Below are 14,560 nucleotides of genomic sequence, written 5' to 3'. Positions count from 1 at the left end.
ATAGAGAGCATTAGGGTGGACCCTAAACCAGTGTACCTGGTGTCCTTATAAGAAGAGGAGATACAGACACACACAGGCCAAGGGCGAGCATGGGAAGACACAGCACGAAGGTGGGCGTCTGCAAGCCAGGGAAAGAGACCTAAGGAGAAACCAATCCTGTCGACACCGTGATCTCAGACTGCCAGCCTCCAGAACTGTGAGAAAATCAATTTCTGTTCTTTAAGCCACCCCATCTGTGGTATCTTGTTATAGCAGCCTTAGCAACTAATATGGCAGTTGAGTGATTTCTGTAATCCAATCTGGTTACCAAAATGTCAGCCACTGTTGAGTTCATAATCACAATCACAGGTCTCCTTCCCACCTGGGAGTACCCCCTTGCACTCCCCTCCACTCCCTGCCCTGCTCCTTCAGAGGGCTTGCTGGTACCCACCTGCAGGGAAGCGAAGGGGAGTCTGCATGCAGGAGGGATGGGCCTTCTCAACTGGCTCCTGCTTTGGTGTCATCTGGTCCCCAGTACTAGTGACAACAAGTCCAGCAACAGTCAAGGCTGAGAGAGAGGAGGTGTGTTCTATCTTGGTCTAGCTCAACTTCATTTTAATGGCCCTCACATAAGTGGGAGTTTTTGTACGTGTGACACGTCTAGTTCAGCTTCTCCCCAACTGGCTCTCTGTCGCGTAGACCCCCGCCCCTGCTCAGGTGTGGCCATGCCTCTGTTTGGCCCTCTGCCTCTTTTCTGTGTCAATGTTTCTTTGATTGGTTGTGCGGCCATCAGGGTAGCCTGGTTCATGCTTCCTCATCATGCTCCCTTTAAGACGAGTTGGTGCCACCACCTTCAGAAATGTCCTGATGGAAAGTGGGTACCGGTGTCCAAGTTCACCCCCAACGTTCAGGGTGCATTTGTTCCATGACCCCTTTCTCGAAGGGCATGAGGGGGGAGCAAACGGGAAAGGATTGAGACCAACCCTCTGTTAAAGCCTAAAACAGCTCTTATTTGTCCCCAATCCGTCTTCTATATTTCCTGATGGGAAAAGCTGCGAAACCTGCACAGCCTGTCCAGAACAGGAGGCTCTCCACACTTGATCCAGGCTTTGGGGAATTCATAATCTTGCTTTTAGGAGCAGCTGACTCCACTAGTTGGGTGGACGAGAAAGGATTTCAATTGGTGCCTTAACCTTCGTGTTCTATTGTTATTCATTAAACAATGATGTACTGACTGTCCTCTGGGTCAAAAATCCAGAAGGAGCAAAATCAAAACTATCAAATCAGTAAATAGTACTTAGTAAGATATAGCCCAGGAATGATCAGGGCCAGACCACTCACTACTGCCCCTAAAAGTTGACTTGGATGCTTACCATTTTTACTTTTTTAGTAGTTATTGAAATTAGGTAATTAAGTACAATGTAAACTGACAAAATATGAGTGTGAAAAGAAAGGAAGTTATTTTAATGAAAACTAGACCTAATGCTTTATAAAGACTCAATAAAGATGAGCCACTAAAAATAATCACTGTTCAGTTAGACATGGGCAAAACAAATATATAAGATTGGGAAAATCATTAAATAGTTAATGGATCAGATAGCTTTGCAGGTGTCTTTAAGTTCCCACTCCATTTTCGAGAATTGAAAATGGAACTCATAGACAATGCATTATTAGTGTGGTGATGGGTGGCTCTATTTTCCAGCTCTTCCTCTGAAAATTATTGAATGAAAATGTATTTGCAGGTTTCAAGTTAAAATGCATGGTTTAACCTAAGTATGTGACATTCTAGTCTGACTCCAACTTTTTTCTTCAATTATTTTATTGAGGTCATAATAGTTTATAACATTGTGTAATTTCAGGTGTACATTATTATTTATCAGTTTCTGTATGGACTGCATAGTGATCACCACCAATAGTCTAATTTTTATCCATCACCATACATATGTGCCCCTTTACCCGTTTTGCCCACCCCCCAACTCCTTTCCCCTCTGGTAACCACTAATCTGTTCTCTTTATCCATGTGTTTGTTTATCTTCCACATATGAGGGAAATCATACAGTGTTTGTCTTTCTCTGTCTGGCTTATTTCACTTAACATCATACCCTCAAGGTCCATTCATGTTGGTGCAAATGGGACAATTTTGTCTTTTATGGCTGAGTAGTATTCCATTGTATATATATACTACATCTTTATCCACTCATCAGTTGATGGGGAGACTCCAACTTTTTTTTTTTTTTGCTGAGGAAGATTCATCCTGAGCTAACATCTGTTGCCAGTCTTCCTCAGCAACATCTGTTGCTGTGAGCCGCTGTCACAGCATGGCCACTAACAGACAAGTGGTGTAGGTCTGTGTCTGGGAACTGAACCCAGGCCGCCGAAGCAGAGTGCGCCAAACTTAGTGAGTAGGCCACTGGGACTGGCCCAACAACTTTTTTGATCACATGGAATATAAAGACTTCATATCTCAGTGCTGAATGAAGAACAGATATTTCCGTGAGCACACTTTCAAAGTTGTATGTAAATGTCTGGTCTTTGGATACATACTATTTTTGTTAAAATTTGACTTTCCATTGGCCTACTTTTATTTTAGGTTTAGGGTAGACTTTTCAAGTGCAAGGCAGAGATCTGGTTTTCTTTTCTTAAGTTTCCTGGAACACAAGCTGGTCTCTCAGTCTTCAGACTGAACTCTAGGTGAGAAATCCTCAGTGACGGGTGGTGTCCAAAACCACGAGAGAAAGAGTCAGCTTCAAACAACTGCCAGGTGAGACAACAGTAGTGAAGTAAGATGTCCCCCACACACCACCACCATGAACAGTAACCCATCACCTCCTCTGTCCTGCAGCTCATCCCTGGAGAAGTCAGAAACCATGATTAGCATAGCATGCTAGAAGAGGGGGAGCAGAAGGAGAAGGCAGGAAACCAAGATGCCACTAGCTTCCCACCCCTTCCTCCCATTGCTAGCCTGCTATAGGCCTGCTCTGAAGGAGAAGTCTCGACTGTAAATCAGTGTCAGAGTTTTATGACATAGCATGGGGCATTTAAGATTGAGCCTGTGTTCTGACTTAAAGTGATTATATGACTTTTTATTACCTAAGAATTAAAAAAGGAAAAAGAAAGGTCATGGAACCAGCATTTTGGTCCAAGAGCAAAGAAAACCACAAGCCCGCCAGGCCAATGTAATGACACAGTGGGCAACAAAAGGGAAGTCACTTTATGATCACATCCCATGAGTCATTGCTACTCCATGTGATAAGTACACATCAACACTATGTCTACCAGAAATTCTCCCATATTCCTGGTATTTGAGTGGCACTCCAGATTTCTAGCACCAATGTGCATTTTTTCCCCCATGAGTCTGTCCCACAGGTCCTCTCGGTGGGGATTTTAGAGGAGAACCTGTGCTCACACCACCATCTTGCCTAGGAGCACCCACCCCCAATCAGCCCAAATGTGACCTTTAAATTTAGAAAGCAGGATGCAAAGTTATAACTTAGATTCTTCTAGACATTTTATGGCTTCCTGATTTGTTTTCAAAGGTTTCTTGAAATTCCTTTGGAAGAATATTAGTTAAGAGTAACACTGGCTGCTCGGACAGATAAGCTCCTGCTTCTCCAGGGTTGACGTTCCCATCACAGTGCATGTTCCCTGCCTTCCTCTCCACCAGCTGGCAGATGGGAAAGAGAATGAGACAGGTTGTTACAGGCCCAGCCTGGAAATGCCACACATCCCCTCTGCCCATACCACCATCTTTAACTCAGCCTAGTGGCCATATGTGACTGCAAGAGAAGCAGGACCATGTAACTGATCTCTGTGACCAGGAAGAAGAGGAAACGGGCTTGGTGAGTATTTAACAAGTCTCTGTCACACATAAAAAATATATATTAAGGATTCTATAATTGGTAATTGTAATAAATGTTAAGATGTAAATTAATATTCACAGGATACCAAGAAATGTGATGACCTAATTCTATTAGCCACTTCCTAAACAATTTAGAAATGCAATAAATGCACACTTTAACTGAATGCCCAATGCAATTGTTATGATCAACATTGGTCAAAGATAAATAGCACCATCACAGAATGAACTTTGAAATTCAAGAATAAATCTGAAGTTTTATCCAAAATAAACAAATTTATTCTCTCATTAAAACATTTAGTTGTTGGGGCCAACCCTGTGGCACAAGCAGTTAAGTGCACACGCACCGCTGTGGTGGCCCGGGGTTCGCCGGTTCGGATCCTGGACGCACACCAACGCACCGCTTGGCAAGCCATGCTGTGGTGGCGTCCCACATAAAGTAGAGGAAGATGGGCATGGATGTTAGCCCAGGGCGAGTCTTCCTCAGGAAAAAAGAGGAGGATTGGCATCGGATGTTAGCTCAGGGCTGGTCTTCCTCACAAAAAAAATAAATAAACTCCCTAAAATTAAAAAAAAAAAAAAATTTAGTTGTAGTAGTTCAAATTTAAATTATCTCTAAATACTTGATATTATAATAATTTCTCAGCATGTCAGCTGCTAGATTCCTGCTGAGGTCATTGCTGTACCTCATGACAACTATCACCGTCAGCTGAAGTGTCAGTGTGTATTTATTATTGTAAGAGCCAAATCCCATAATGTTTAATGGTTATTGTGAAAGTTCATTTTAATAATGAATTTTATGTACAAAGGTAACTATTAAGAACTTTTAAAAGGCTAAATACATTTGAAGATAGTTTGTAAGTTAATAATAGGTAATAGTAAATATTAGGTAGATAACTTTAGGAAGACCATTACATTCTTTTGAGTCACTAAATGTTTATAAAAATTTAAATAATGATATTAAACAGAAAGAGAGAGAGCCAACCCTAATGGTCTAGTGGTTAAAGTTTGGCGCTCACCATGTGAGCGGCCTGGGTTCACTCCCCCAGCACGGAACCACACTACCCGTCTGTCAGTTGCCATGCTGTGGTGGCGACTCACATAGAAGAACTAGAGCAACTTACAACTAGGATATATAACCATGTAGTGGGCCTATGGGGAGGGAAAAAAAAATGAGAGATGTATTTCGCTCTTTTAAAGTTCTTGCATAATGAATATACATTTATACCACTAACTGAAAGAATTTCAGTGAACACAGAACCTAGGAAGATTTTTACCCCATGCTACATCTAGTGACTATCTAAATATTGGAAATAATCTGGACAGCATGCCTTGCTCCTATGACTGACGTTACTACCCTGGTTGAATATGATAATAACTTAAGCTGTTACACAATCACTGGTCTAGCACAAGGTCAGGGATGGTCCAAATGACACTGAAGGGAACACTTGACTCCAGCTTCCCAGAAGTCAAGGCTGAAGTCACGTACATAGTGGATTCTGGAAAAATACTAGGTCAAAGCCATACCATGGTTTATCCTTAAAAAACATTAAATATTTAATATCTCTGTAATGCCTTCTAGTAAGATTCCTACATAGAACAAGCACGTTTCTCTGCTGGCATTTATCCTGTATACCTTGCTCATTCCCTGTTTTCAATGTCTGAGGCCTGCAAACATTTCCTGACGCTGGCCAGTCCCTTATTCTAGGAGCTGGATCCCCTTCTCTGGGTCTGGGCTTCTGCCTGGGGTCCTACTTGAATACAACCAGCCGGCGCCACCACACAATCCCACCTCTGTTCTGCCTCACCTTCCACTGCCAGGGGTCCCGCACTGCCGAGCCCTGCTAGGAGAATGGGCCTCTGAAAACATTTGTTTGCCTAAACACACCAAAGTTTTCCATGCCTTCTGGATGTGACCTTGGACAGGCCGGTCTTCCTTACTATGAAAGACTGCACGGCCACACAGCCCCTTTTAGCTGGCCTCCACCCAAACCTGGCCTCATACCATTCGGGGATTTCTCTGCCTGGGGCAGAAGGACCGCTCACACTTGCTGGATTGTTTGGCTGTATTATTTATTTCCTAGGGAACAAGAATAAAATCTCTTCCCTGGTATCTGAGGTTTCTCCTACTGAGGAGACTTGCTATTCAGCTCAAGGGTCTATGGGCATAAAATAAGGATGTCCCAAATAGGAGACACTTAATTTTATCACAAAACCAGTTTGATTAAACATACTTTAAGTCACATTCCCTGCAGTAGTTAGACCATTATTTTGCTAAACGTTTCTGGTTTTGCACATGTCCCTAAGGGAAGCCTGTTGTGTATGTTTAAGAGAGTGGACTGAAATCAGCTTAACTTCACCCAAGGTGAGGCTTCACCCCTTCCTGTCTGTGCTATTAACCTCTGTGTCTCAGCTGTCCCATCTGTCCAATGGGATGAATACAAGCCCTCACTTCCCTGGATGCCTGGTTGTGAGGACCAATGAAACAAGGTATGAAAAGCATTCAGCAAAGTGTTAGCCATCATCTCTCATCTCTCTTTCTATTTCTTTCTCCATATTCTTTTTCCTCTCCAGAACCCCAGCAACTCTGGATTTCCCCAGATCCTCCCCCAAGAGACACGTCTCATACTGACTTTTCCCTCCTTAAGAGGGAAAATCCTGGCTTTGATCTGCAACATGCTAGTCCATTCTGTTTGGGCTGCATAGTCCCGCCTCCCTCCCCAGGCTTGGCCTGGGCAGTGATCTTCTAAGAGCCCACACTGACTTGGCTTTGACCGAGGGCTTTGACGCAGCATTAAGATTGTCTGCTTTCGCTTTATCATTAGGTGGTGCTCTGCCCCAGAGTATGACAAGCACTTCCTGTTGGGCAATCTGTTGACAAGGTGTACCAAAGGACTCCGAGTCGGAGGCCCAGTGAGATGTTCCTCCCCGAGTTAACCACATCCCGGCTCACGGGTGCTTTGATCAGAAGCCTGTGCTGGCATGGATCACGGTGTTGCCTGGAAAGAGCAGTTGCTGTCTAAAGGCTTCTGTCATGCTGGGCTGCCCCTTTCCCCGTCCTTTGGTTACAGGCAACAGGCTTTTGTTAGGGGGCATGTTTTGTCTGCGTCTATTGATATTTCCAGATTGCCTGCTTCTGGGGTTTATGAGGCAAAAAGAAAGCCCAGGGAACTTGCCCCTGTGTGGTCCTCGGGTCCTGAGGTCCCTAGCTTGTGGGCCTCCTTCTCCCCACCTTTCGGTCTTTTTGTACTTGTTTTATATGTAACGTCTGGGGGTTTTAGTTGCGCTAAGCAAGAGGAACATGGAAAAGTATGTCACTCCATTTCCCCAGAAGTGGAAATCTCCCAGAACTGTATTAGGAAAGGGCTTGCTTGTGTGTGGAAGGTGGTTTGGATGGGTGGAAGGGACCACCTAGGAGGCTGCTGCAGTCACCCATGAGAAAAGATGAAGACCCAGACGTGGCCAGTAGCACTGGACACAGATGAGTGGAATAGGGGAAAATATTTAGGAGGTTGATAAAGGCAGGAAAGAGCAACGAAAATAAGCGTTAGGTTGTTTCTAATTGATGTCGGTAGCACGCGGTCAGCATGGTCAACGGTAGAACAATTGCCTGAAGTCCAGTGCTCTTCCCTGGCAGAAGGACAGATCTGCCACTTGTCCAGCGTGAATCACACACATGGTGATTGGATGGACTGTCTCCTGAGCTAGTGGGTCTTTAATTCATGGGGTATAAAGAGCTGTCCTTTCTAAAAATTAGAAGAGGCTTCACTGACTGTTCAAACAACAGAACTTACTCGTTGTGCCCAGAAGTTAAACACAACTAGCCAGCATCAGAGGCAAACAGAATAGTATTTTCAAAAGTTCTGAAAATCAGATTCTCCAAGGCCCTTAACATTTTTAATGTAGCTAGGTCTGCATCTTACAAAGTTTGGTTTTCTGGAAGTGAATAATGGTATTTAAATTTCTGCTTTATCACATAGCTCACTAAACAATGAGTGCTGTAATCATAATATAGTGTAAAAACAGCAATGATAAAGCAAAACGCCACGGGAAGAAAAGTTATTTTGATGTGTGGGTTCAGTAAAGGAAACAGAATTTGTATCTTGAGATTTTCAATATTCAACTCTCTGAAGGTGAACTGTTTTATTATTTTTCCTGAGAAAAACTTAGCTTTGTTGATACCTTTCCATTTTCTTTAAGTTGTTTATCAGGGAAATACCCTTCTTCTCTAACTGTGTAAGTCAGACTGTGTTTGGCAATGGGTAACAGGAATCCTGATGGGCAGTGGTTTAAAATATAAGGACATTTTTATTTTACTTCATAAAAAGCCCAACAACTGCCACTCCCTTGGTTGGTTTGGAAGCTTGACAACGTCATGCAGGATCCAGGGACTTTCCGCCCTCTGGAAAGGCTGGCTTCTCGGCAGGCTGGCTTCTGAGTTCCCACTTGGTGCCTCATGGTCATAAGGTGTTTTCTTGAGCAAGCATCACAGCCTCTCCCAGCCTGTTAAGAAACAAGGAGGAAGGGAGGGGGGAAAAAGCACTTTCTCCTCATGCAAATCTCTCTTATTAGGGAGGAAAATCTTTCTCAGCAGCCCCAGGGGATTTCCTCTGGTCCTGGCCAGAAATGGTCAACTGGCCAATTCTGCCTGCAAGAACACTGGGCATCACTATTTGGTAAAGAAGATCACGATACCCACAACTGACCAGGGGTTCTCATGGGAGCATCCTGCCCATCCATGGGTGCCATAAATAGAGAGGGGGCACTTTCAGTGGTCACACAAATAGAGAGGTGCTATTGGCATTCAGTGGGTTGGTCTAGGGATGCTAAATGTCCTAAAATGCACAGAACACTTTTGCACACAAAAAATGATCATCCTCCCCAAAATACCAATAGCACTCTTGTTAGGAAACATTGGTTTGTACCAGCCATAATTCGTCCCCTGGGCCGAAGATATGACTCAGACACAAGCAGGGGACCATGAGCAAGAAAAGGAAGATGGCTCCCAGCAATGTGTGCCATGGTACCCTGGTGGAAGCCAGAAGGAGTACAGTGATGCTTAGTCATGCTGGCACACTGAATTCTTTTCAGAAAAGTGCTGTTATTTGCACTGAATGGGTGATAAGGAAAAAAATTACAGAGATCAAGATAGGGAAATTATCTCCAAGGGCTGCCTTTATGTTTCTTAATGAAGAGATCTAGCAGTAGCTAGACAAAGCTGTTTCCAAGAACAAGTGACTCTGAGTTCCCCACACCTCTGTTAATCTCTGCTCCCTGCTCCCACCAAGGATTCAGAATGATTAAAACCCAACTGTATAGTCATTATTTGGGGGACAAAATCTCCTTTGTAGACCCTGTACTTAGTACAATGTGGCAGGTACTTAGTACATGTTTCTTGGGAATAGGGCAAATACATTGATTCAAAACAATACAAGGAAACAAAGCCTGGAAAATTGTTCAGCATTTTGTTCAAGGAGACAGGTACTATGCATGGCATTTTAAAAATAGTACTAGTAGGGCCGGCCCTGTGGCTCAGCAGTTAAGTGCGCACGCTCCGCTGCTGGCGGCCCGGGTTCGGATCCCGGGCGTGCACCGACGCACCACTTCTCTGGCCATGCTGAGGCCGTGTCCCACATACAGCAACTAGAAGGATGTGCAGCTAAGACATACAACTATCTACTGGGGCTTTGGGGGAAAAAAATAAATAAAATTAAAAAAAATAAAAATAAATAAATAAAAATAGTACTAGTAAAAATTATGATGGAAATCTAATTATTAATTTTTTAGAGTGCCAGTGGAGTTCTTTGTGGGCTGCAAAGAAAATTAAGACTACACATCATTAGCTTTAATTATAGTTTAAAAATTTACATGTTAACTAAATCTAAATGATTAGATACACTAGGTTGGCATACTGCATTGCTGCTCACAGAAAAAAATTACAAGAAAGTCAATGTAAAACCCACTAGCTTAGAAAAAGAAAATCAGTCTAGAAAGCTTGGTTTAGCTCCCACAGCTGTAAAACCACATATCTCTATGTTTGACACATAATAACTAAATAATTGCTCTCTAAAACTAATTGCTAATGAGGTATAGGAGTTAACCTGGTAAGGAAGAATGGAAAGAGCACTGCAGGCAGAAAGAATGGACCGAGCACAGGCACTGACTCATGAAGAGCCTGATACGCTCAGGGTCATGGTCACACCAGCTCTGAGCTCAGGAGGGCATCCATGAATCACTACCAACTTCTTCAACCACCAAATCTGCCCATCTCCAGGCTCCCTGGACTTCTTGGGTGCCAATGACAAAGGCCAGACTTACTGCAAGTGCCTTTTTCTTTTCTCCTCTGGTCTCCCTATTAATATTTTATTAGGTGGTTCCTAAATCAAAGTAGTAGGAATATAAATTATAGGCTAAGTAGTAGGCTGATGGGAAAGAAGTGGCCAATTTACTTAACGTCAGTCTAACTCAACAGTATATGCTATGTAAAACAGTAATATGTAAGCAATTTCTATCATACTTTCATATCTCTTTTGAAATTGTAGCTTGAAGCTGGGTGGAAATTGATACTGAGGACTGTGCTAGGCCTAACTCGGGTGCTCAATATTTATTGTTTATAGTTTCATCAAGTTTTGGGGGGAATAATTTTGCTAGTATTGTTAGATTTGCCTACTACTCTTTCTCCTGTATTGTCTGTAAATTGGAGTTGTCCCAGAATCACAGATTCTAAATTTGACCGTTTGGTTCAGGTGGTGACCACTAGATGGCTCCACTATACAAGAGTGTTCTCTGTAAGGTCAGATCAATAACCCGGGAGGTGGTGTTTTGGTGCCACTTGAATAACCCCATTTCCCAGCAATCTGTCATCTAAAGGTTTTTAAGTCCCTTCCTAATCTTTGCCTGAATGAATTACTTCTTTAGGATTTGCATAATAGTTATTTTCTAACTATATCATTTATTCTACATTCATTTGCTAGCACCCTATTGTAAAGAACAGTTTTTCCTCATCACCTGGGAGTGAACCACAATTCTTTTTTTAAAAAGGCAGGGCAAATACTATTTTTTCCCTTTAATAACTAATTTTCAGAGTAAGAAGTTTTGTAATAGTCATTTCCAATGATGGAAAAATAGTCCCCTGCCCCCCTTTCTCACTCATCAAGTATAACTATAGTCATAGATTTTTTTTTTTTAATGAGGAAGATTAGCCCTGAGCTAACATCTGTTGCCAATCTTCCTCTTTTTGCTAAGAGAAATTGGCCCTGGGCTAACATCCATGCCCATCTTCCTCCACTTTATATGTGGGATGCCTGTCACAGCATGGCTTGATAAGCGGTGTGCAGGTCCACACCTGGGATCCGAACCAGTGAACGCTGGACCACCGAAGTGGAGTTCGTGACCTTAACCACTATACCACCAGGCCAGCCCCTAGAGTCATAGATTTTTATCTATTTGGTATTTACAATCAATTGTAGTCATTTTCTTTTTGATGCTGAAATGGCCCTAAATTTGGCCTATAGGAGATCCCTCAAGCTGGCTCCTGTGTCTTTTTCAAATTTACTTTTGAAGACTATTTACTTTCGAATATACAAATGGACATGGCCAGACCACATATAAAAATAGAATTTTGACCCACAACCTGCAGCAACCTGCCCAGGAAACCAGCCCCCTCATCTATAATAACCAGCCCAGGAAGTTAGCCTGCTATAAGTCAAACCTGGAGGAAGTCAGACTATCGCAAGTAACAATCCAGGAAACTAAACAATACCTTCTGTAACAATCAGCTGAAAATGGCCAGGACTTGATTAAAAAGTGACAGCTTCCCTAATGTTTGTCCCCTCTTCCAACTTAGAACCAACCAGAGAAAACCAAATACACACCTAACCAATCACACAGATGCCCCACTTCTAGTTAGCTGCCTCCAGCTTCTCGGTACCCACAGCCTCCATCAGGCACACCATTCCTTTTCCACTATGAAGCTTTCCCACTCCTCTGCCTGCCTGTGAGTCTCTGCCCAACACAAGTGATGGTGGCTGACTCCCTTGCTATAGCAAGCTCTGAATAAATAGCCTTTGCTTTTCTCATCTGGTTGGTCTTCTTTTTTTCCCACATTGAGGTATAATATATAATAATAATTTATATGAGGTATAATTTACATTACATGCATCCACTTTAGTGGTATAGTTTGATGAATTTTGACAAATGTATATACCGGGGTAACCACCACCCTAATCATGATGTAGAATATTTTCATCACCCGAAAAAGTTCCCCCATGTTCCTTTCCAGTCGATTCCTGCTCCTTTCCCCTCCTAGCCAGCACAGTTTTGATTTCTATCACTATAGGTTACATTGGTCTTTTAAGTCCTATTGACATATTTTCATTAGTCAAAGCCTTCCTTTGCATTCAGGCACAACAAAAATATCAGACTCATCTTGTCATTTCCCTGTCGCAGAACTGGAATCAGCGCTGGATCTATCTAGGAGGAAATGGAACTTGGAAACCCTGATCTGGGTGGCAAGTTTGCTCAGTGTTACTGTACCGTGATTTAAACATGCTGCTTTGCCTGAGACACTTTCGGTTTTAATAGGGCAAGTCCAGCATCCCGGGAAATCCCCTCAGTTCCTGGCAAACTGGGACAATTTGTTACCCTAGTGCTTCCTTTCAGTGCACAGAACTAGGTAATTTATTATAAAAATCTTGTGCTCAAATTGATATTTCCAATTTAAATGTATCACAGGTTCTTTCTGCACTTCCTTCATCTTATATTTGCATCTCATTTTCTCTTACACTGAAAGTCTTGTACATTATAACATTAAAATACTTGTGTTATCCTACAATATAGTTTCAAAACTACAGCACCAATATTACCATTACTTATAAACCACTGAGTGAAGCTAAAGATTCCTTTGCATTTCTTTTTTATCCTTAGAATATATCCCATCACAGATACTCTCTCAAAGTACTCTGTTCAAAAGCCCTGGTGGAAGAACTCTTTTTTCTGTGTAACAACATAGTTATGTTACCAACTTGCTTAAAGTTCATTTGTTTTAATTTGCTTTCAACTTGGGGCTTACTTTGTTTCCTTTATTATTTACTTTATGTAAAACTTTAAAAGTTCAAAGTCAGAGAATGATGCCGGCCCTGATATCAGTTACCCAAGTTGAACCCAGGATATATGGGGTTAAAAACCAAAAAGCACTCATTCTCTTTCCCTGCTTAAATTGTTAAAAGCCCAGGTGGCTTCACACTGAAGTTCTGGCTAATGACCAGTTCTTGAGGTTTGCTGTAGGGAAACTGACATCCAAAAGTTACCAAGAAGCTGAAGCTCCGCAACTCCCTTGTTCCTGGCGCTGAATCCACCATTCATCACGGAGACAGAGGACACCTGCAGCTTCCCTCATCTCCGCCAAACGCACGCAGGCTGATGGGAGGACCCTGAACTACAAAGCCACAGCTCCCCCTCTCCTATCTAAAACTTGTAAACTTTGTAATCGTTAGTTGGCAGCAGTTGCCTTCCTCTCCCCAGGGCCCAATTAGAGGTGGAGTGGGAAGACTGATCAACGGAGCCCTAAACCTCCTACTGTAGATAGGGATAACAGTTGGCCCAGTGCCAGAAGGTCTGGGATCCCCACTATACTCCCCCCCAGAAAATAATCACAGTCACAAGAGTACATTCTTTCCCACAGACTTTCCTTTAAAAACCCCAACTCCTAATGCCTCAGGAGGACTGTGGGTTTTGGCGCATGAGCCATGGCAGCCTCATTTTGCCAGCAAAATTAAACCATTTTTCTTTTCCTCGATCCCTGGTCATTGTGTTCACTGAGTCGGCTGCAGTGACAGGGTCCCGGGTTTTTCCTGCTACAAGAAGTCTTGCTATCATTTCTTTCCCCTCCACCCCTCCCCATCACCCTCTATAGGTCACATTCTTATTGTTTCTAGGATATCCTTCCAATTTCCCATATAACCTACAACTCATTCCAAAGCAACACATAAATATTGTCCTCATTCTTTCTTCATGGCTGCATTATATTCCATTGTAAGGATGCATCATGTCCAACCAGTTCCCTATTAATGGACGTTTGAGTTATTTCCAAACTTTTGTTATGACAAGTAACACTGCGACAAATAACCTTGCCTAAGTGTTGTTTCTATTTCTGGAGGTGTATTTTCAACATAAGGCTGGGGTTAGAAAAGGAATTGCAAGATACAAGAGTAAATGCACATATAATGTTAGTATCCCATAGGGCTTGAATCATTTTCCGATTCCCACCAGGAAACTTATGAACACCGTCTCTCTGGAGCCTTGTAATTTCAATGGGCATTTCCATAGTAAGGAGGATGAACAGCCTTTTACCTTTAAGGACCACTGCTATTCTTTTCTGTGAATTGTCTCTTCATGTCCTTGCCCATTTTTCTCTTCGGATTTGGGTCTTTTTCTTTTCAGTTTTTACGAGTTCCTGTGATGTAAGCTGCAAATATTTTCTTCATACTGATCTGATTTCCTGGGAATACACCATGATCCCTCTGACCATCTGGAGCATACTTTAATCTTATCCTCATAAATCATCTCATTCCGGGACACCTCCTTTGGGGATAAACAGTTTGGGTAAAGCCGGATAAAGGCAGGCCAATCAAAAGAATTACCTGACCCGTGTAGCAAGTGCAAAGAGGCTGTTATACGTTTACCAGGTAACTCCATCGTTCTTATGCAATGGTCTGGATGACACAA

The sequence above is a fragment of the Diceros bicornis genome, chromosome 39, assembly GCF_020826845.1.
Source record: "Diceros bicornis minor isolate mBicDic1 chromosome 39, mDicBic1.mat.cur, whole genome shotgun sequence".
Taxonomy (NCBI): domain Eukaryota; kingdom Metazoa; phylum Chordata; class Mammalia; order Perissodactyla; family Rhinocerotidae; genus Diceros; species Diceros bicornis.
The sequence above is the reverse complement of the archived record's forward strand: the minus strand, read 5'-3'. Positions refer to the sequence as shown.